Genomic DNA, 21,930 nt, shown 5'->3' on the forward strand with positions numbered 1-21,930 from the left:
ATTAGTAAAACGGCATAGTTTTTGCCCTGGGAGTCTCCACTATTCGACCCTCTCTCCGCCGAAAAAAAGACGAAGAGTGTTCACGAATCACGGCTGTCTGCGGCTTGGTCATTCCAGCTCTGGAACTTTGGACTGTTAGATAGGCAGTGTAGCCCTGTTTGTTAAAAGTGAGAAAATGTGTGGTGTTTCATTTGATCAAGTATTTCATATGGAAGCATTGCTTTTAATCACACCGTTCCTACTGACGTCATTGTAATGTATGTTCATTTCAGTTCGGAAAACCACTAAGACAGTCTTTCTGAGGATGTAAAAAGGCAGGTGAAGAGTGAGTGTCTACCATTATAATGAAAACTTCCCAAATTGATTGTGACTGATGGTATGCAAGCAGGTCTATCATTACAGTGAAAATTACTTAACTCAGTCTTCATATGAGAAAAGATGTTCGGTGACTTCCCCGTCGCGTTTCTAGGGTAACATTACGAGATATGCAATTTATTACAATCTTGCTTACAACGTGTACACTAGAATTCCGTGTACAATGTAGAATTCCGTAGCAAAGCACGGGCACATCAGCTAGTTTGCAAAATAAAATCATGAAACATTCACCTGAATGGATTTATATATAATGCATTCTAATACCTAAATTAGTTCGAATGAGGGGTTTCATTATGATTTTAGAAGAAAATAACCAATGCCACACTAGACAGTAAAGAGTAATAAACAAGACCTTAACCGATATGTTAATCGGTAAAGGTTTGCCATCCCTGATCTAGGTAATCCAGGTGCTGCATTAGTTTCCACTGAAGTCCAGTTTTGGCTCCAAACATCACCTCCCTCATGACCAGATCCATGGCGATAAGAAAAATGGTGGGAGAAAGAATACACCCCTGTTTCACTCCAGAGTTCATCTTGATTGGTTCGGTCAGTTTTTTCCCCGTGGATCAGTTGGCATCTATAATTCTCGTAGAAACTCTTGATTAGGTTCATAATTTTCCCAGGTATTTTATCCCTGGCCAGTGCTTTCCACATAAATGTTCTCCTCAGGGAGTCAAATGCTTTAAGGACAAACATCAGATACAATGTCTTATTCCATTCCTGACATTGTTCCACTATGATCCTTAGTGTATTAATTTGGTTAACACATGATCTATTTTTACAGAAGCTTGCTTGTTCTCTCCTCAATTTCTGGTCTACAATATCTACAATTCAATTTAGCAGGATCCTTGTGAACACTTTGCTTGGAATTGACAGTAATGTAATATCTCTCCAATTGTCACATTTCGTCGTATCTCCTTTTCTTGCGAGTTTCACGAACAGTCCTTTTTTTTCAAACCTCTGGTATCTGTTTTTCCTCCCACACTTTGGCAAACAGGGGCTAAAATATTTCAGCTGATAGCTCAATGTCTTTCTTTAGGCACTCTGGGTGAATATTATCAATTCCTGGAGCTTAACCATTTTTCAACCTTGATAGCCGTGATGATTTCCTCCTTCGTAATTGGGTAGATGTTGATTCTTGTGTCTACCTATTATGGCAGTATTTGTTCTTCCCTTTCTTCTTCCATTCAAACATTTCCCCAGTCAATGTTTAACACTTTCTCAAAATGCTCCTTCCATGTCTTCAGTTGTTCATTTTCTCCAATAAGCATATTTCTTCCCTTACTCCTTATAGGGCCTCCTCTCTGTGTCTTCTTTCTTGAGAGAGGTTTTGTCACCTCATATAAAGTCTTCCAGTTCCCTGTTCCAGCAGCAATCTCAGCTTTGAGCGCTTGGTCCTCCACCCACTTTAGTTTTTCTTTCCTAGCACTTCTTTTCACTGCCTTATCTTTTTTCATTATAACCCCCTCCAGTACAGTTACTTTCTGGTGACAAGTTTTGCACTGATTTAGTTTCTGCTTAACTTCCTTCCTCTTTTTGATCTTCCGCCATGTATCTTCTGTCAGTCAGTCTTTTACTCCTCTTTCTCTGAATCCTAGTACTTCTTCACTAGTTTCCACAAAATTTGCTTTAACTTTTTCCCATTCCTCTTCAATTGTACCTTCATTTTCCTTGCCAAGAACTTCAAAACTGTTTCTTAACTATAACATTTATGGTTTTCATTTCTTAGTTTCATCACATCATATTTTCTATGCTTGCTTTCCAGTTCTTGCTTGTTGGCTTTGATCTTAATTCGAAACTGTACTGGGATGAGATGATGGTCGCTCCTTACATCTGCACCACCTATATTCCTCACGTTGTTCATTGACCTTCTCCATTTTCTCAAAATGGCCACTTGGTCTATCTGATTTTCCGTCCCATCATCTGGAGACATCCATGTTATCTTGTGACAATTCTGGTGCGGAAAAATAGTTTGACTATCACAAGATCCCTCTCTGCACAAAAGTCAATGAAGTGTTCTCCATTGTTGTTTCTTTCACCCAAACCATGGTTTCCCATTATATGTTTTACTCCATAGTCAGTACCTAATTTAGCATTTAGATCTCCCAAAAAAATTTGTTGTATCTCTTTTCTTAATTCCATTCATCATTTCTCTGATGAATATCTCTCATTACAAATGCTGAGGAAGTGTGGAATAACATGTCGTGAGTTAGAATATTCTCCTGCTGAAAGCTATTTTGAAAAAGACAAATATTATACTGCTCCAACATTTGCCAGTGAAACTGACACTGAAATGGGGGTCGAAGATTTGAATGACATTGTAGGTTGGATGGTTAAAAAGCACAAAAGCACTCGTCCACATTTAGATTCCCAAACAGACATAGGAGGAACATACGACAGTACGTATTGTTTGAGGTCCTGGGTTCGAAGTCTGTCGTACAGTGGTCTTACAGAGCCAACAGCTGAGTGGTCACAAACTGTACGAGATACGGAGAAATGTTTCTGTTCTTATCATGGACTTACAGTCCGAAGAGGGTTGGGAGTAATACAGAACCTAGTTTCTTTAATATGTGCAAGTGATCCTAATTTAAATAGTGATCCGGTAGCCACATTTGTGAAATGACGACATATGCTCATATGAATTTTTTAAACAAATATGAGAAAAAAGGAAAAAGTGGAAACAAACGTGTCTACGTTATGGAGGTGAAAGTCAAGAAGATAAAGAAAATGAAGAAACTTACCAGTTAAGGTAAGATTCACCTTATCATAATAGAATTGTTAGCTCGTTCTTTTGTTCGCTTGCTTGTCTATTGGTCATATTTAATGCTCAGTTTTGATTAACTCAAAATACTTTATTGGATTTCAATAGCGTAGTGTGGTCACTAAAATCCTATTAGCAATAACCACGGTCTTGTGACATCATTAGCTCTTGTATTGTACATTATTGTGTTCGTTATTTACTATTTACAAAGTCAGGGGACATATGAACTAATAATTGTTTGGTTAAAACATATCGGAATTAATGAATTCCTTTGGAAAGTGCTCCTGCGATCAGAGAGCAAGCATCTATGTGAAATCACACTCGAATAGCCAATGACTGCAAGCGAGGCGCTGTGGGTAACCTGTGGATAACCTTGATAAAATAAGCCCTAAAAAGTCTCAAGAACAACAAGGCCAGTGCAGAAGACTCAATATCAGCAGAAATGTTGAAATGGGATGAACCAGAAATCCTGAATGACCTGCACCATATTTTACAGCAAATATGGGAGACAGAAAAGCTACCAGACGAATGGAAAACAGCAATGATCCATCCACTCCATAAGAAAGGGAACAAACAAGATGTTAACGACTACAGAGGGGTGTCGCTATTCCCAGTCGCTAATAAAATCCTCTCTAGGATACTTCTGAACAGAATGGAAGGAATCCTGGATAAGCAGCTTGGAGAATACCATGATGGGTTCCGGAAAGGCCACTCCTGTGCTGAGCAAATCCTTAATTTGAAATCAATAATTCGCGACAGAGTGCTGAAGGGCAAAAATATAATGGTTTCTTTTGTTGACTTCAAAAAAGCCTTTGACTTGGTGGACAGAGAGACCCTAGATAAAATCAGAGAATTTTGAGTCAAAACTAAACTGGCAAACATTATCAGATTAACCTTAACAGGCACAATTTCTAAGGTGAAAATTCATGGGAAAATTGTCTCAGTCATTTGAAATTAAGACAGGTGTGCAACAGGGTGATGGATTATCACCACTATTATTCAACTGTGTCCTGGTGAAGGCTGTAAGAATTTGGAATTCCGAACTTGAAAATCACGGGATAACCCCAATCTGCTTACGAAGAAAATGGGGAAGAATCAAAGACAACTGCTTGGCTTTTGCTAATGATTTTGCGATGCTTTCAGAAAACCTAGAGGAAGAGGCCATATGGATCAACCTCCTAAAAATAGCTAGCAAGACGGGACTTAGGACTTTGAAAGAGAAGACGAAGTTCATGATGAATGACGAACATGGATCACATTTCCCTGAAACAGAGATTGGACGGATTCAGATGGTTCAAATATCTCGTTGAAATCATACAAGAGAACGGACTAGAGAAAGCTGCTGTAGACGTTCATATCTCAAAAATGGAGAGAGCTTATAGACTAACTCAAAACATCTACATCAAAAAATGCATCTTAAGGAATGTCAAAATAAGGCATTACAACACTGTTGTAAAAACAGGATGTCTGTATGACAGTGAATGCCTCTTGATGAATTACAAGTTGGAGAAACTGGAGATCCTAAAAAGGATACTAAGAAAGATGACCTTTTTCTTCATGGGGCCTCTAAATATTAGTTCCTAATTAGCATCGACCTCTAAGATATTTTGCTACAAAAGATCTTGGGTTCAATCCAGACTGAAACTGGCTGGAAACTTTGGAACAACAATGAAGTCTATAAAAAACGTGAAGAAAATTTCAGAGACCATGAAAAAGAGGTGGTTATCATTTTTTGGACATTTGTACAGAATGACAAAACCAGACTAACCAAAAAGTTATTCGACTACCTGTGGAACAAGAAAACAATGATGACAAGGATTAAGGAAGTTCGTAAAGATCTAGGGAAGTCCAACATCAAGGAAGTTCAGAAGTTTCTTGGACCATGATTAAAAATTTGGAACGGTTTCAAGTTGAAAGAACTGCAAAGATGGGAAGAGCCTGGACGGATGAACAGAAGAAACAGCATAGAGCCCATATGAAGGAGTACTGGAGGAAGAGGAAACTTCAGACAAAGAAAAAAAATGGGTAGTGTGATCCTCAGTGCTCAATTCGCAAATAAAAAATAGCTTGTGTGAGCGTTTGGCTCTGAATTGAGTAGGGGCTAAATGTAACCCAGCATAAGACACTGGGGTGGGGGACCTCAACCCCGACATGGCGCGTTCTAATGGCTGATAGGGGAAGTTCCTGTAGATAAGCAAGGCTGGTGTGAATAAGGCAATGCCAAACAAGCACCCGCGGTTCAACTGAGGTCAAGAGATAAATGGTCAACGGTCTCAGCAGCGAAAGAAGAATCTAATTTCTCAACGGCTGAGAGGGCGGAAGAACCTAGTGAAGTCAACCACGAAAAACAATCATTTCACACTAACAATCTGATCTTACTTTGGAATCTTATTCCTACCCGTGAAACATACAATTTCAATTGCAGAATGGAAAAGCCGCTGAAAGCAAGCACTACCCCAGGTGGCAGCTCGGAAGAGAAATCCACCATTGCGTTATGCAATGCATCGGGACCTAGGGTTCCACGGAGTCCCAACCTCTGCAATAAGGATGAGTCGGAGCATCCTTGGAATCCGTCCAGACTTACGTTTAAACAGAAGTTTTATGCAGGCACTTTGAATGTAAATTCTTTGTTGAAGGTTGGTAAACAGAAGGAATTAGAACTACTTCTAGATAGAAACAAAATTCAAATCTTAGCAGTACAAGAGACAAGATTTTTGGATGAGAATGTGACAGAAACAAAAGATTATTGAATCCTTAAAGGTAAACCTGTGATTAAAATTATGAAAGGAATGCCATTCTTTTGAACAGCCTTTTATGTCCATAAAAGATTATTAGACAATGTAACTGAATTCAAATCCCGCTCAGAACAGATATCTCTTCTAACAATGAACTGCAAAAATAAAAAATATACTTTTATTAACTGTCATGCACCAATAAATGAAGACAGCAAAAAGAACCCAAATAAAGTAGAGGAATTCTGGACACTCCTGGAAGATGAATTATCTAAAATTCCAAAATCAAATGTGGTGATATTACTTGGCGATTTCAATGCCCAAGTAGGAAGAGAGAGAATTTATAGACCAATAGTGGGAGAATATGCCGCACACCAAAGAACAAACATCAATGGAATGAGATTAATTACCATCTGTAAAAATTTTCAGCTGAAGTAAATGTCAACTTTTTTCAAGAAATTGCCGAGGAAAGCTAAAATATGGATTTCTCCAAATCTGTTACTAGGTGAATTTCAACTGGATCATGTAGCTGTATCCAAAAGAAACATGAAAGAAATTATGAATGTCAAGGTAGTAAGAAGCAGAGAATTTGATTCCAATCACTACTTGTCTAAAATCAAACTAAAATTATTACCCAACAGAAATCACAGAAGAAGGGAAAGAGTAAACAAATATAACACAAACAGACTTCAAATTACACAAGAAACATTGGAAGCATTTCATGAAGAAATAAAAGTATCTCATAGAAAGTGGCAAGATTTATCTAAAGAAAACCAAGCTGGATAGCTGCAGTCGCTTAAGTGCGGCCAGTATCCAGTATTTTTGAGATAGTAGGTTCGAACCCCACTGTCGGCAGCCCTGAAAATGGTTTTCCGTGATTTCCCATTTTCACACCAGGCAAATGCTGGGGCTGTACCTTAATTAAGGCCACGGCCGCTTCCTTCCCACTCCTAGCCCTTCCCTGTCCCATTGTCACCATAAGACCTATCTGTGTCGGTGCGACGTAAAGCAAAAAAAAAAAAATCTAAAGAAATAACCAATGCAGCCCAGAAAACATTTGGGCTAGTCAAACCTAAAAAGAAACCTTGGTGGAATCAAATATGTGAAGATGCATTACAAGAGAGAATAAAACAATGGAAAAAGTTTAAATCCTCTGGAAAGACTGAGCACTATGACCAATTCAAACAGCAAAGGAAAGACACTGCTAGAATAATATGGGAAGTTAAAAGAACTTTTGAAAAATCACAACTTATTGACCTGCAAGAGAGTTTTGTTAAAAATAACTCTCGAAACTTCTACCAGACTTTTAAAAGTCAGTTAATACGGTATCAAGCACCTAGCTTATGCTTCGAAGATGAAAATGGACGACTTGGCCTAAGCAATTCTGAGAATTGCGAAATACTTGCGAAGCACTTCGATCAACTTTTAAACTGCCCTGAACCTGACCGTAAGTTGGAATTCTCTCAAACAACTGAAAATCTGGAAGAAGATATACCACCCACTGCTGAATAAAATTAAAGAATTAACAATCTGAAAAATAATAAAGCTAGTGGAGAAGACTCTATAACAGCTGAACTTTTCAAATGGTGTCGGTCAAAAATCATTGAAGAGCTGCAGTTAATCTTTGAAGATATTTGGAGAACAGAGAGGATTCCAGAAGAATGGAAAGTGGCTCTAATACACCCATTGCATAAAAAAGGGGACAAATAGAAGGTTGATAACTACAAAGGCATCTCTCTTCTGCAAATCGCATACAAGGTATTCTCAAAAATATTGCTGAATAGAGTAGAAACATCACTTGACAAGCAACTGGGAGAATATCCAGCTGGATTTCAAAAAGGTAGATCTTGTTCAGAAAAAATATTTAACTTAAAATCCATAATTCGCCATAGGATATTGAATTCAAAAGACATTGTTGTGACTTTTGTAGATTGTAGAAAGTCCTTTGACTCGGTTGATAGAGAAACCATAGATAAAACAATTTGTGAATTTGGAGCGAGAACTAAATTGGCAAACCTAATATGTGAAACCCTTACTGACACAATTTCAAAGGTGAAATTTATGGGTGAGATATCCAAACCTATTAAGATAAATACAGGGGTACGGCAAGGTGATGGTCTGTCACCCCTTCTCTTCAACTGTATTCTAGAGAAAATTGTAAGAATTTGGAATGTAAAACTTAAAGAAACATAACATTTTGCCGGTAACTTTGGAGAGAAAAAACAAAGGCACTGAAATAAATTGCCTAGCATTTGCAGACGATTTTGCTATATTGTCAAAAAACCTAACAAGTGCAACAACAAAAATCAATCTCTTGGAAGAAATAGCCAACGAGACAGGTTTGAGAATCTCAGTAAAAAAAAAAAAAAAAAAAAAAAAAAAATTATTACAAACATCAAGAATGGTCCAAAATTTTTGGCAACAGATATTGGTCCAGTAGAAAGAGTAACGAAATTCAAATATCTGGGAGAAGTAATTCAAGAAAATGGTTTAGACAAATCTGCAGTAGAAGAAAGGGTACACAAGATGGAAAGAGCATATTGTATCACAAAGAATTTTTATAACACAAAGTGTCTATCAAAATATCTTAAAATAAGGCACTACACTACAGTGGTGAAACTGGAATGCTTATATGCAAGTGAATGCCTGGTACTAAACTATAGATTAGATAAACTTGAGGTACTAGAAAGGAGAATCATGAGAAAAATCTTAGGTCCTGTGAAAACAACAGAAGTATGGAAATTAAGATCTAATGATGAGATACACTGACTGACAGAGCAAATGCAACACCAAGAAGGAGTGGTCAGAACTTTATGCCAATTGCAGGGTAGACTGACGTCACTGAGGTATGCTCATGATGTGAAATGCGCCGCTGTGCTGCGCACGTAGCGAACGATAAATGGGACACGGAGTTGGCGAATGGCCCACTTCGTACCGTGATTTCTCAGCCGACAGTCATTGTAGAACGTGTTGTCGTGTGCCACAAGACACGTGTATAGCTAAGAATGCCAGGCCGCCGTCAACGGAGGCATTTCCAGCAGACAGACGACTTTACGAGGGGTATGGTGATCGGGCTGAGAAGGGCAGGTTGGTCGCTTCGTCAAATCGCAGCCGATACCCATAGGGATGTGTCCACGGTGCAGCGCCTGTGGCGAAGATGGTTGGCGCAGGGACATGTGGCACGTGCGAGGGGTCCAGGCGCAGCCCGAGTGACGTCAGCACGCAAGGATCGGCGCATCCGCCGCCAAGCGGTGGCAGCCCCGCACGCCACGTCAACCGCCATTCTTCAGCATGTGCAAGACACCCTGGCTGTTCCAATATGGACCAGAACTATTTCCCGTCGATTGGTTGAAGGAGGCCTGCTCTCCCGGCGCCCGCTCAGACGACTACCATTGACTCCACAGCATAGACGTGCACGCCTGGCATGGTGCCGGGCCAGAGCGACTTGGATGAGGGAATGGCGGAACGTCGTGTTCTCCGATGAGTCACGCTTCTGTTCTGTCAGTGATAGTCACCGCAGACGAGTGTGGCGTCGGCGTGGAGAAAGGTCAAATCCGGCAGTAACTGTGGAGCGCCCTACCGCTAGACAACGCGGCATCATGGTTTGGGGCGCTATTGCGTATGATTCCACGTCACCTCTAGTGCGTATTCAAGGCACGTTAAATGCCCACCGCTACGTGCAGCATGTGCTGCGGCCGGTGGCACTCCCGTACCTTCAGGGGCTGCCCAATGCTCTGTTTCAGCAGGATAATGCCCGCCCACACATTGCTCGCATCTCCCAACAGGCTCTACGAGGTGTACAGATGCTTCCGTGGCCAGCGTACTCTCCGGATCTCTCACCAATCGAACACGTGTGGGATCTCATTGGACGCCGTTTTCAAACTCTGCCCCAGCCTCGTACGGTCGACCACCTGTGGCAAATGGTTGACAGAGAATGGAGAACCATCCCTCAGGACACCATCCGCACTCTTATTGACTCCGTACCTCGATGTGTTTCTGCGTGCATCGCCGCTCGCGGTGGTCCTACATCCTATTGAGTCGATGCCGTGCGCATTGTGTAACCTGCATATCGGTTTGAAATAAACATCAATTATTCGTCCGTGCCGTCTCTGTTTTTTCCCCAATTTTCATCCCTTTCGAACCACTCCTTCTTGGTGTTGCATTTGCTCTGTCAGTCAGTGTATACAGGAACATAGAAAACACAACAGAAACCATAAGAAAAAGGAGATTGCAATTTTTCGGACATATTTACAGAATGGATGATTCCAGATTAACAAAAAGGATTTTCAAGTACCCTTGGGACAAAAAGGCAACAACTAGCTGGATTCAAGAAGTAAGGAAAGACTTAGAAAGAAATAATATAAGAGAAGAAGAAACTATGGACAGAGAAATGTTTAGAAAGAGGGCAGTATGGAAGGATTCCAAGGAAGATAGAACAAGAAGCCTGGTGTGAAGTGGTCTGAGGACAGAAGGAAACAGCATAGTAAAAGGAAGAAAGAATATTGGAAGGAGCGGAAGTGAAAACAACACAATATGAAGAACTGAATTGAAATTGGAACGTGGTCCTTAGCAGGCCTCATCGGAAAGAAGAAGAAAATTTAAAAAACAATGATGTCCAAGATGTAAAGAAGTGCCAGATGAGATTATAGCTCGAGTACAACAACTATAATACCAATATAGCTGTTCCATTATTGGACATTATGTCATCACATAAAACAACTATATCGAGAGACAGAGCTGTGCACTAATTTAAGGAGGCAGGTCAAGTTGTTCTGAAACCAAAAGCAGAGTCCAACAAGGAAGTTGTCTATTGAAAGTTGTGTCTTCCTGCTGGAAGATTTGGACAACTTTCTTGAATGTAAGAAAACAATTTGGGTACAAAATTGTTTAGTTGAGATATTTCTTTCATAATTGCATCTCTAAGTAAGTTTACCTTGCATACAAAACATTGAAAATGCATAAGATGGTGTCCAATTATAGTATTCAATGCTTTAAAGCAGGGCCTCTCAGGGTGCATGCGCGTGGTGCATGCACTGTGCACGGTGCAAAAGACGACTTCGCTTGGTTGACCAGAGTGCAGACCCCCCACTCCTCGATTTGGAGCAACTGCGCTTACTCTCTCTTTCTTCATGCCTGTCTCGCTCGCTCCTCCTGCCTCTCTCTTCCGCACTTGCTCCGTAGCACTCCAAATCTGAGCCGAGTTAAGCCGAGTAGCCCAGAGACGAAGCGTTGGTCCAAGCCAAGCCGAGCGGCACCGATGCACTGTGCACGGAGCTCTTGCGCTTCGATCTGCACGCGTGAGAATGTAAAGCATGTCCGCATGTATCAAGCTGAATCTGATACCAAACCAACTACATTTCCATTTGAGATGATAGAGATTTTTTTCTAAGTGCCAATGATTTCCCTGCTACAAGTAGTACAATTTGCTTTGTCAAGAAAGCTACAACTACCTAGACATACATCCCGGTTGACTTTGTCACACATTGTTTGGAATAAAAAAGCAAAAACACAACTTCCCTGCCTGTCCGAAGCCTTGTCTGCAACTGTAACAATTGGCTTTCCTTGTAGGCGCTTCTTAATCTGAGCTTACATTGCTTCTCCACAGAGAGGTACATACTCATGTCGCATTGTAGTTGCCTTTGGCAGATCTCCTGATCCTGGCATGTACCTGAACGCACAAGTGAAGTAAATTAGCTAAAACGACTTAAGCACAATATCTGTACCATACTACAGTAATTAATATTGAGCACTTAATATGTTTTTGTGTTATTTAGCTCCTTCTAAATTTAATATAACTTTTAATTTTCAAACATTCCAGACATCTTCTGCGAAGTAACACGGAAAAGTCCTCATTAAATTCAAGGCTCTCTCCTAGTTTTCAAGAATTGGATAAAATCAAATACGCAGAATACAACCTTAAAATGAGGTACTTTCTTTGAACAGTACTCCTGAAAAGTTGGATGGTCCATTTTGTGAAGAGGGATGTTCGTCTCTACAAACTCACTTCTGATTTTGGATTTTTCATTTCATCCTACATCATTTGTATGGTGGTATGCTCCTTTACTCCACATCGTTTCTCTTCTGATTTATTGTTAAAACATTATTTTGCACTGACATGTCCCCAGCTTTTGATGTGCTTGTCTACAGTAAAACATCATCTTTTGGCATTCCAAGCACTGAATACACAATTTACACATTAAAATTTCACTATCACTGTTATAAAATCTTCCCTGTTTATAATTTTCTGCCTGCTGTTTTATATATATTGTCGATCTCACCACCTTAGCACTTGTTGACTTAACCTACGCAAAGGGAATGGAAGTAACAGTTGATCGAGCTGCAAAGATGAACAGCCGTGACATGAGATGCGGTATGATCACACAGTATTTTGTACAGAGTGGAAAAGGCATAGTGCATCTTTCGGAGCAGGATAGATTACAACACACTATGCGAGCTCACAGAATGTGACAATAGTGCGTTTCTGTCTTCAATTTCGGCAGAACAGTGGTCAAGCCTTCATAAATATTCAAAGGGTATACAAACTCTTCAGTTGAAGTTTCTAGAAGAAAAGTTTTACAGTAAAAAAAAAAAGTGGATTTCACATTTTGGTATAAATTTTCCACTTTGTGGCTTTTACTGAACACATTAAAAAGTGGTTTACAAGTCGAGAAAAATGAAAATACAGGAGTACTAGTCTTCATGAGCATTTCACACTTTATTGCACTTGCAAAAAAAACACTACCTACCCCTAGTAATAGGATACAAGCTGAATCATAATTCTACCATTGTCTGGCTCCAAGGCTAAATGGTTAGTGTGCTGGCCTTTGGTCACAGGGGGCTTGGGTTTGATTCCTGGCAGGGTCGGGAATTTTAACTGTCATTGGTTAATTTTGCTAGCACGGGGGCTGGTTGTATGTGTCATCTTCATCATCATTTCATCCTCATTATGACGCGCAGGTCGCCTACGGGAGTCAAATCACAAGACCTGCACCTGGCGAGCCGAACATGTCCTCGGACACTCTCGGCACTAAAAGCCATACGCCATTTCATTTCATTCTACCATTCTGTTCATCAACAACTTTGGAACGAAACATTTCCCCAAACTTACAAGATCTCACTGTACAAAATATACCACGTACTAACTCTAACGTATGGACTGGAAGCAGCAACTTCGATTGGACAGCAAAAAGTCATCTTCAGGCCACTGCAATTAAGTCCTTTGTTCTTGTCTCCAAAAGACAAAGAGAGACAAAATAAGGAACAAGAATATCTGGCAGCAAATTGGATTGGAGAGGAGTCTACTGGAAACCTTAGAATTAAGCAAATTATGATGGCATGGACACACGAGAAGGATGTCTCCAAATAGGACTCCGAGAGCATACTATGAAAGGAATGTTGTTGGTAAGAGGCCCAGAGGGTGACCTTATGAGAGGTTGGGAAAAGCAAATTTTCTAAGACCTTGCAAAATGTTGTGTAAATTGGCAGCAAAAAGCGGAACCTCAGCTGTGGACGGATACGACAATTAGAAGAGTCTCATGAACACCCATATACCCTGCTTGCTAGAGCGGAGAATTGATGAAAAATAGAAATAATAATAAAATGCATGACAAAAGCCTGCATTCTATTCCAGACCTCTCCGCAGCATTCTTGTGCGATGAGGGCATATAACACTGTTGATGACGATTTGTTCATTGGATGGGGATAAGCTCTGAGCAGATCTTCTGATGTTATTTGACAGGGGAGGCTAAGTGCCAAAATTTCAATCACTACTGATCTGCATTTATGGCAGTCGCCCAGGTAGCAGATTCCCTATCTCTTGTTTTCCTAGCTTTTTCTTACATGATTGCAAAGAAATTGGAAATTTATTGAACACCTCCCTTGGTAAGCTATTCCAATCCCTAACTCCCTTTCCTATATAAACAAATATTTGCCCTAATTTGTCCTCTTGAATTGCAACGTTATCTTCATATTGTGATTTATTCCTACTTTTAAAGAGAGCACTCAAACTTATTCATCTACTGATGTCAATCCACGCCATCTTTCCACTGACAGCTCGGAACATACCACTTATGATAAAGATGTTGATTCCCATAGGGAACCTGAAATATTGGCAAAAAACCAGGAATGAGTTCGCTGGAAAATTTATAATGTCCAATAACGAACCAACTATATTGGTATTACATACCACTTAGTACAGACTATCCACTTCATGCCCGTATCGTTAATGTAATCCATTTATTGATTGGACATACCACTTAGTCAATCACCTTGTCTCCTTTCTCCAATACCAAGGCATCAAACAGGAAGACCTGTACCAGGCAAGCTGAACATGTCCTTACACATTCCAAGCCTAATTGCCATATGCTAAATACACTGGCAGACCAAAAAAAGTGGATCACTTTAAGCACAAAAACTGTATTTATTTGCCTTAAGCCTTGCTTTTTCTTCATTTCTACAGCATATTATTATAAAATGAAGTTAACCAGTGCTTTGCAAACTTCATACTGATTATCTAAGTCCCCTTATTTTAAGTTTATCCAAAAAAAAGTTTTTAGATGCTGTAATTTATGAAAATGTCACTACCTAAAAATAACATTGCATTAAATTGAGCAAATTTATGAACATACCACTGAAGGACATGATATTGTATAGGCTTTTGGGCTTGTGCCGTGTCAAGAAAATAAGGTAAAATTCTTAACGTTTCGCAGAAAACTGTGCTCTGCATCCTCAGAAGAATTCTCGACTGTCCACAAGAAAGGCTTCTTAAACAATGACACTTTTGAATTTGGAACGTTATAATAGAAGTAGAAGTGGAAATGGTACGTTCATTCACCACCAGATGGCCTCCAGGACGTGGCACAACGCGAGCGTTCGAAGCGGAAGCTGACCGAACTATCACAATCAGACTAAGCGGTTCACATAACGTGTTTGCGAAACATACAACAGGTGTAAGACAGACATAAGCCTGGAATGAAACATCTGGCGATGAGGAACGTACGAATTTGGAAAAAACACCGAGACGAAATAACAATAGTGAAGGGGCAGGGAAGGGAACTACCTACGTAAATTCTTAATGGCTGGCAACCAGGTATTACTTAATTGATAGCCGGTGTCCCTTTTGAAATTGTTAGGATTTCTACGTATTTCCACAGCTTCCTGTACAATCCTGGACCTGTAGTGTCTAGCGTGGCTAAGAGCTCGAGCATCTTGGAACATGACATCATGACCCGACGATAGAGCGTGCTCAGCTATTGCCGACTTGTCAGGTTGGTTTAGATGAATATTACGTTCATGTTCTTTGATACGGGTACCAATGGACCGGCATGTTTGGCTGATGTATACTTTGCCGCACGTACAGGGAATTTCGTATACCTCAGGATGTAAAAGTGTAAAAGTGTCCTTGGTTTTACTCAGATTGTGAGCAATTTTCGTGGTGGAGTCAAACACGGTTTTTATATTGTGTTTGCGGAGGACCTTGGCAATTCGATCTGTAGTGTTGTGAATGTAAGGCAAGTAGGCAGTTCCCTTCACTTCTTCCTTCTGTGAGATTTGCTTGGTCGTTTCTCTGGGATGCAGGGCTCTATGAATTTGCAAATTGCTGTAATCAATACCCTTAAACGCGACTTTGAGCGTGTCCATCTTCATCTGGATATGTGATGGCTCACAAATTTGTCTCACCCTCTTGGCGAGTGTTGTGAGGATGCCTTGTTTTTGTGCTGGATGGTGGTGAGAATCTGCATGAAGATAGTGATTTGTGTGGGTAGGCTTACGATAGATGGTATGTCCTAAGGTGAAGTCCGGTTTCTTTCTTACTAGAACATCCAAGAAAGGAAGCAAATTGCTTCAGCCACACATAGGACGTACTGAATCAAACGTCAGGGACACTCTGTATTTCGTCAACAAGCTGTCAACCATAACCCTTCAACCTAATGCACTTTTGGTGGCGAGTTTCGATGTGGAGTGCTGATTACTCGGTCATGTCTCTCATTGAACACCTGTTCCCTGAGGAGATTACTAAGCTATTTTACTACTGCATGACATCCAGCTATTTCTTGTGGGGTGGGAATTTTTACGAACAGATGGACGGAGTGGCTATGAGAAGTCCACTTTCGCCCGTAGTGGCTAATTTCTTTATGGAGCATTTTGAGGAGGAGGCTATTGCTTTGGCGCCCGTCAAGCCTATGATATGGTTGAGGTATGTTGATGATGTATTTGTGATCTGGACAGAAGGTCCTGAGAAACTTCATCTATTTCTAGACCACCTAAATCAGCAACATCCATCAAAATTCACTATGGAGATGGAGTCGAACGGATGCCTTCCTTTCTTGGATGTTCTAGTAAGAAAGAAACCGGATGGCACCTTAGGACATACCGTCTATCGTAAGCCTACCCACACAAAATCGCTATCTTCATGCGGATTCTCACCACCATCCAGCACAAAAACAAGGCATCCTCACGACACTCGCCAAGAGGGCGAGACGAATTTGTGAGCCATCACATATCTAGATGGAGATGGACACGCTCAAAGTCGCGTTTAAGGGTAATGGTTACAGCGATTTGCATATTCATAGAGCCCTGCATCCCAGAGAAACGACCAAGCAAATCTCGCAGAAGGAAGAAGGGAAGGGATCTGCCTACTTGCCTTATATTCACAACACCACACATCGAATTGCCAAGGTCCTCCACAAACACAATATAAAAACTGTGTTTGGCACCACCATGAAAATTGCTCACAGTCTGAGTAAAACCAAGGACATTTTTACACTTTTACATCTTGAGGTATACGAAATTCCCTGTACGTGCGGCAAAGTATACATCAGCCAAACATGCCGGTCCATTGGTACCCGTATCAAAGAACATGAACGTAATATTCATCTAAACCAACCTGACAAGTCGGCAATAGTTGAGCACGCTCTATCGTCGGGTCATGATGTCATGTTCCAAGATGCTCGAGCTCTTACCCACACTAGACACTACAGGTCTAGGATTATACGGGAAGCTGTGGAAATATGTACAAATCCTAACAATTTCAAAAGGGACACCGGCTATCAATGAAGTAATACCTGGTTGCCAGCCATTAAGAATTTACGTAGGTAGTTCCCTTCCCTGTCCCTTCACTATTGTTATTTCGTCTCGGTGTTTTTTCCAAATTCGTACGTTCTTCATCGCCAGATGTTTCATTCCAGGCTTATGTCTATGTCTTACACCTGTCGTATGTTATGCAAACACGTTATGTGAACCGCTTAGTCTGATTGTGATAGTTCGGTCAGCTTCCGCTTCGAACGCTCGCGTTGTGCCACGTCCTGGGGGCCATCTGGTGGTGAATGAACGTACCATTTCCACTTCTAATTCTATTATAAAGTTCCAAATTCAAAAGTGCCATTGTTTAAGAAGCCTTTCTTGTGGACAGTCGAGAATTCTTCTGAGGATGCAGAGCACAGTTTTCTGCGAAACGTTAAGAATTTTACCTTATTTTCTTGACACGGCACAAGCCCAAAAGCCGATACAATATCATGTCTATAAGTACGGGCCGTGAAAGCATTAATGCCAACATACCACTGAAAGTTTATTGATGACACTCTACACTTATCTTGCCTTATTATTGGGTGTTACTACCTGGCGAAGAGTGCCCACTCTTCCAGTAGTATTGCCGGCATTTCATGAGGGTGTCAACGTTGCGACACTGGAACTTTCAACAAAGAATATCCTATAGGTGTTCTATGGGAATGTGGTCCGGACTGCGAGCTGGCCAGTCGAGGGTTGGTATCCTGACGTCGCGTAGATATTCCATCAGGCAGCGAGCAACATGGGGGTGTGCATTATCATGCATGAGAATGAAATTTTCACCAACTAAGGTAGCGTAGGGGATTACATGTTCTGTTAACACTTCTACGATGAACGAGGTGTGCAATAAGAGCACCTCCCTCATTGAAATGATTTTTCGCCTGGGCCTCAAAGCTGCTACCATCAAACAGAAAGACCTGTACCACGCAAGCTGAACATGTCCTTGCACATTCCCAGCCTAATTGCCATAAGCTAAATACACTGGCAGACAAAAAAGAAGGGGATCACTTTAATGGAATGACCCCCAAATGGTGACCTTTCAGAGATGTTGGAAGGTGAATATCGCTTCCTACGCCTTCTCTACACATTCTCTCTACCATTAGGTGACAAAGCATAATCGTGACTAAGCTGTGAACAGTACCATTGCTACAGAGTCCAATTCCGATGGTGACGTACAAACTCATTTCCCTAGTATGCCTCTTCAGTGACACCTAGGCTATGACAGCTGTTGGTGGAGCTGTAGAGGATCAAACCAACCTTTGGGCTGAATACCCAACAAACATGTGCAAACTCTAACCGAGTTGGTCTGTGCTGGTGAGCAAGTGGTGGACCAGTTGCAGGTCTTCTTGAGGTCAAATTGACTTCATGGAGTCTTCGTCTGACAGTCCTCTCAGTCACAGTGACATCTCGAGTCGATTTCTGGCTTGGAAGGCGGTAGTTTCGCGTTTGCTCAAGACTTGGATGACCAGAAACCTAGTGTCCCTAGCAGATGTGGACCTCTGATCAGGCCGTCTGTGGTAGATGCAGAGTTCATGAAATAGTCGTAGAACACACTGGACGCTTCCATATGATGTACCTATGGCGTTAGTCGCATAATGAATGCTGTGTCCATCATCCACCAATGCCGCTGCTCTTTCAACATCATCTGGATTAAAAGGCATCTTAACATGTCAAAATTAATATGAAAGAGAAACTGAAGGAAATTCATTTGTGACAGATATGGCTAGGCAGGAATCAATTTTTGAAAATGAGATGAAGTCTCTCATAGTGCAATGGAACTGCCAGTGGCTCCAAGTAGCCTACACAGTGGCGTCCAAGGCATGCACTAGCAATGTGTCTTGGTAGGTGTGAACAACTTAGCACACTGGGAGAAACGCTGGCAACAAGGAATGAGTTAGCTGGAAAATTTACAATGTCCAATAACGGATCAACTATATTGGTATAGACATTGTATCACACACTGATAAGCCACCAACAGCTTTAGCCCAGTATTGTAAAACTTCAAAGATGTTATTGCTAGTCGATGCAATAAAATTGAGTGCCTAGCACTTAGGGGTGAAAAATGACTCATTAAGTTTATTTATGATCTCCAAACATCATATTCTTCTCCAGAACTAAGGATACACATTAGAAACTGCCTTAATGTAAAAATTAATGTAATTAATGGAAATATTCCCTCTAATAATTAGTGTTTAACAATTACAATCTTGTTTTTACAAAGTGATCCACATTTTTTGTTCACCAGCGTAAATATCCTAGGACAATATTATATAGCTGTAAAAAAAAAAAAAAAAAAAAAAAAAATTATTTATGAACAAGTAACTTCGTTCTTTTTTTTTTGGTTTTTTGTTATTTTGCTTTACGTCACACCGACACAGATAGGTCTTATGGTGACAATGGAACAGGAAAGGCCTAGGAATGGGAAGGAAGCGGCCGTGGCCTTAATTAAGGTACAGTCCCAGCATTTGCCTGGTGTAAAAATGGGAAACCACGGAAAACCATCTTCAGGGTTGCCGATAGTGGGGTTTGAACCCACTATCTCCCGGATGCAAGCTCACAGCTGCGCACTCCTAATCGCACGGCCAACTTGCCCGGTTCACTTACTTTCAAACCATTAACTAATAATATGGTATTTGGCAATAATAATAAAAACTGTAATAGATCCTTTAGCATAAATAATATAACCGCATCACATCATTCTTACAATACCCTTTGTCATACATTACGTACATTAAGTTACGGATGTAATACACAGTTGAGTCACATCAGTATGACAACTAGCTAATATCCAGAGTAACCACTATGCACAGCATGAACACCAGCAAGATGGACTGGGAGCAATTCCAAAAGGTGCTGGTAAATTATCTCAGATATGTCCGGCTCCATGACTAAATGGTTAGCGTGCTAGCCTTTGGTCCAAGGGATCCCGGGATTTGATTCCTAGCTGGGATGGGGATTTGAACTTTCGTTAGCTAATTCCTATGGCTCGGGGGCTGGGTATTTGTGCTCTTCAACAATAGACTTCATCTCAGATAGGGCCTCATCTCCACAGACACACAGGTAGCCTACATGGCATTAACTCGAAAGACCTGCAGCAGGCCTCTCCAGAGGCCACACACCATTATCATCGAAGATATCTGGAACCATGATTCCTGCAGTGCATTCTACAGCTGCTGAAGGATGAATGGTAGAGGACCTATAGAGGAACATGATGATCGAGGCTGTCCCACAAATGCTCAATTGGGTTAAAATCTGTGCAATTAGAGAGCCAGAGAATTACTTCAAAATTTTGGTTGTGTTTTTTCTAACCACTGTCAGAGATTTCCAGCTGTGTAACATAACTCATTGTCTATAGAGCATCCAGCGTTAAGAAAAGACTACATGCCTTATGGGCTTTTACTTCTATTGGTGTTACCCATTTTAGTTCTACATGTATATAAAAATTATAATGAATTCCTATCAAAATGTATAATTTTTCTTATGAAACAAGCATTGGTTGTGCCATACAATACCAAGGAAGACGCAAAAACATTTTGATATCTTTGAGTTTATCCTTTTAAATATCGTATATGCGGTTCAGTACACGGAACAGCCGGCCATGCTTGTCGCATTGCGCGCCACATTTCAGCGTGTAGTGCGGAAGTGTGTACAGTAGTCAACACGTGTAATAACTCAGGTTAACCACTGCGAATCATCATTGGTGAGGTCAGTGCGGCATGTTTCCCTTTTTGTGTGTGTCACTCATTACAGTGATTGGTTATGTAAGGGAGATATTCAGCAGAGTGAAGTGATCGTCTTCCTGGGGCGCATAATGTTTTGTTATAAATACAGTATATTGTATTTCATTTTTCATGTATTGCATTGCTTTTTGTTGTGTGTATCGTGTATTATCTTTTTCTGTTTAGTATTTTATATAATCAATCAGTGAGTAATACATTTAAATTATAGCTGAACATGTGAAAAGGAGAAGTAGTGAAGTTGTCAGGAGAAAGGAATGGCAAATGGTGCTTAATTCATTTTCATATTTGAAAACAAAGCATCCAGGACGAAGTGTAAACTGGGTAGTAGATAAAGCCACAAAGGTTTTAGGAATTTCGAGGTCTTCTGTCTTCAAAATAAGGAAGGAAGCCAGCGAAGGGCCATTCCAGAGTCCCAGCAAGAAGCGGGAAAGGAACGCAGTAATTCCAGACTCATTAAATACGATGATTTTGTCAGAAGTGGAATACGGCGCACTGTTCATGAATTCTATTTTAGAGATGAACCGCCAACTCTGAACACAATCCTCACTTCCGTAAACAGCAACCCCGAAATACCTGATTTTAAGAAATCATACGAATAGGTCATTCAGCGTTCTGTATTTTATGTTGCGGAAGAATATTTAAGTTATCGCATTTTGTGATAAACATGAAGCCCTTGCATCTGTTGTCACTTACGAGTAAATTTATCTGAAATGAGCTGAAGGATACATCACCAAGATAGAGATATCTCGCCGTCAGCTTCCTGTGTTGAAACCACACAGTATTTGCCTTAATAATGAAATGTTTCTGGGGGCTAATAGACTCAGCACTGCGCTCCCTTAAAGCAACAACTATAATGAAACTTTCTCAGATATAAGAAACAAGACAATCATTTCGGTTTCTGGGCATGCATGTTATTATTATTATTATTATTATTATTATTATTATTATTATTATTATTATTATTATTATTATTATTATTTAGTTTGCATCCCTGCATGTTCAAACTCTTACTCTATTTCGAATGATACAGTCAGTGGCTATTATCCTTAGAAACGTTATGGCAAAACGAAATGTCATGACTGTAATTTCATTAATTCATTAATGACTGGAGATAATCTGGCATTTACAACAGCTGTACCAAGCGATGTATAATTTTATGTCATCACTGTATTTCACAAGCAGTGTCCGAGCGTCGGTGAGTGAGCGAGTATGGCAACAGTGGAAGGCAGCAGGCCCATAAGGCCTGTAGTCTTTTCTT

General features: G+C 40.6%; 1 protein-coding gene across 7 annotated transcripts in view; it reads right to left on the reverse strand.

Annotated features, from left to right (window-relative positions):
- Positions 1-21,930, reverse strand: part of LOC136866097 (ras-related protein Rab-30) — a 159,326-nt gene that overhangs the window by 53,872 nt on the left and 83,524 nt on the right. The window lies entirely within an intron of this gene.

This window comes from Anabrus simplex, chromosome 3 (assembly GCF_040414725.1).
Source record: "Anabrus simplex isolate iqAnaSimp1 chromosome 3, ASM4041472v1, whole genome shotgun sequence".
Lineage (NCBI taxonomy): Eukaryota > Metazoa > Arthropoda > Insecta > Orthoptera > Tettigoniidae > Anabrus > Anabrus simplex.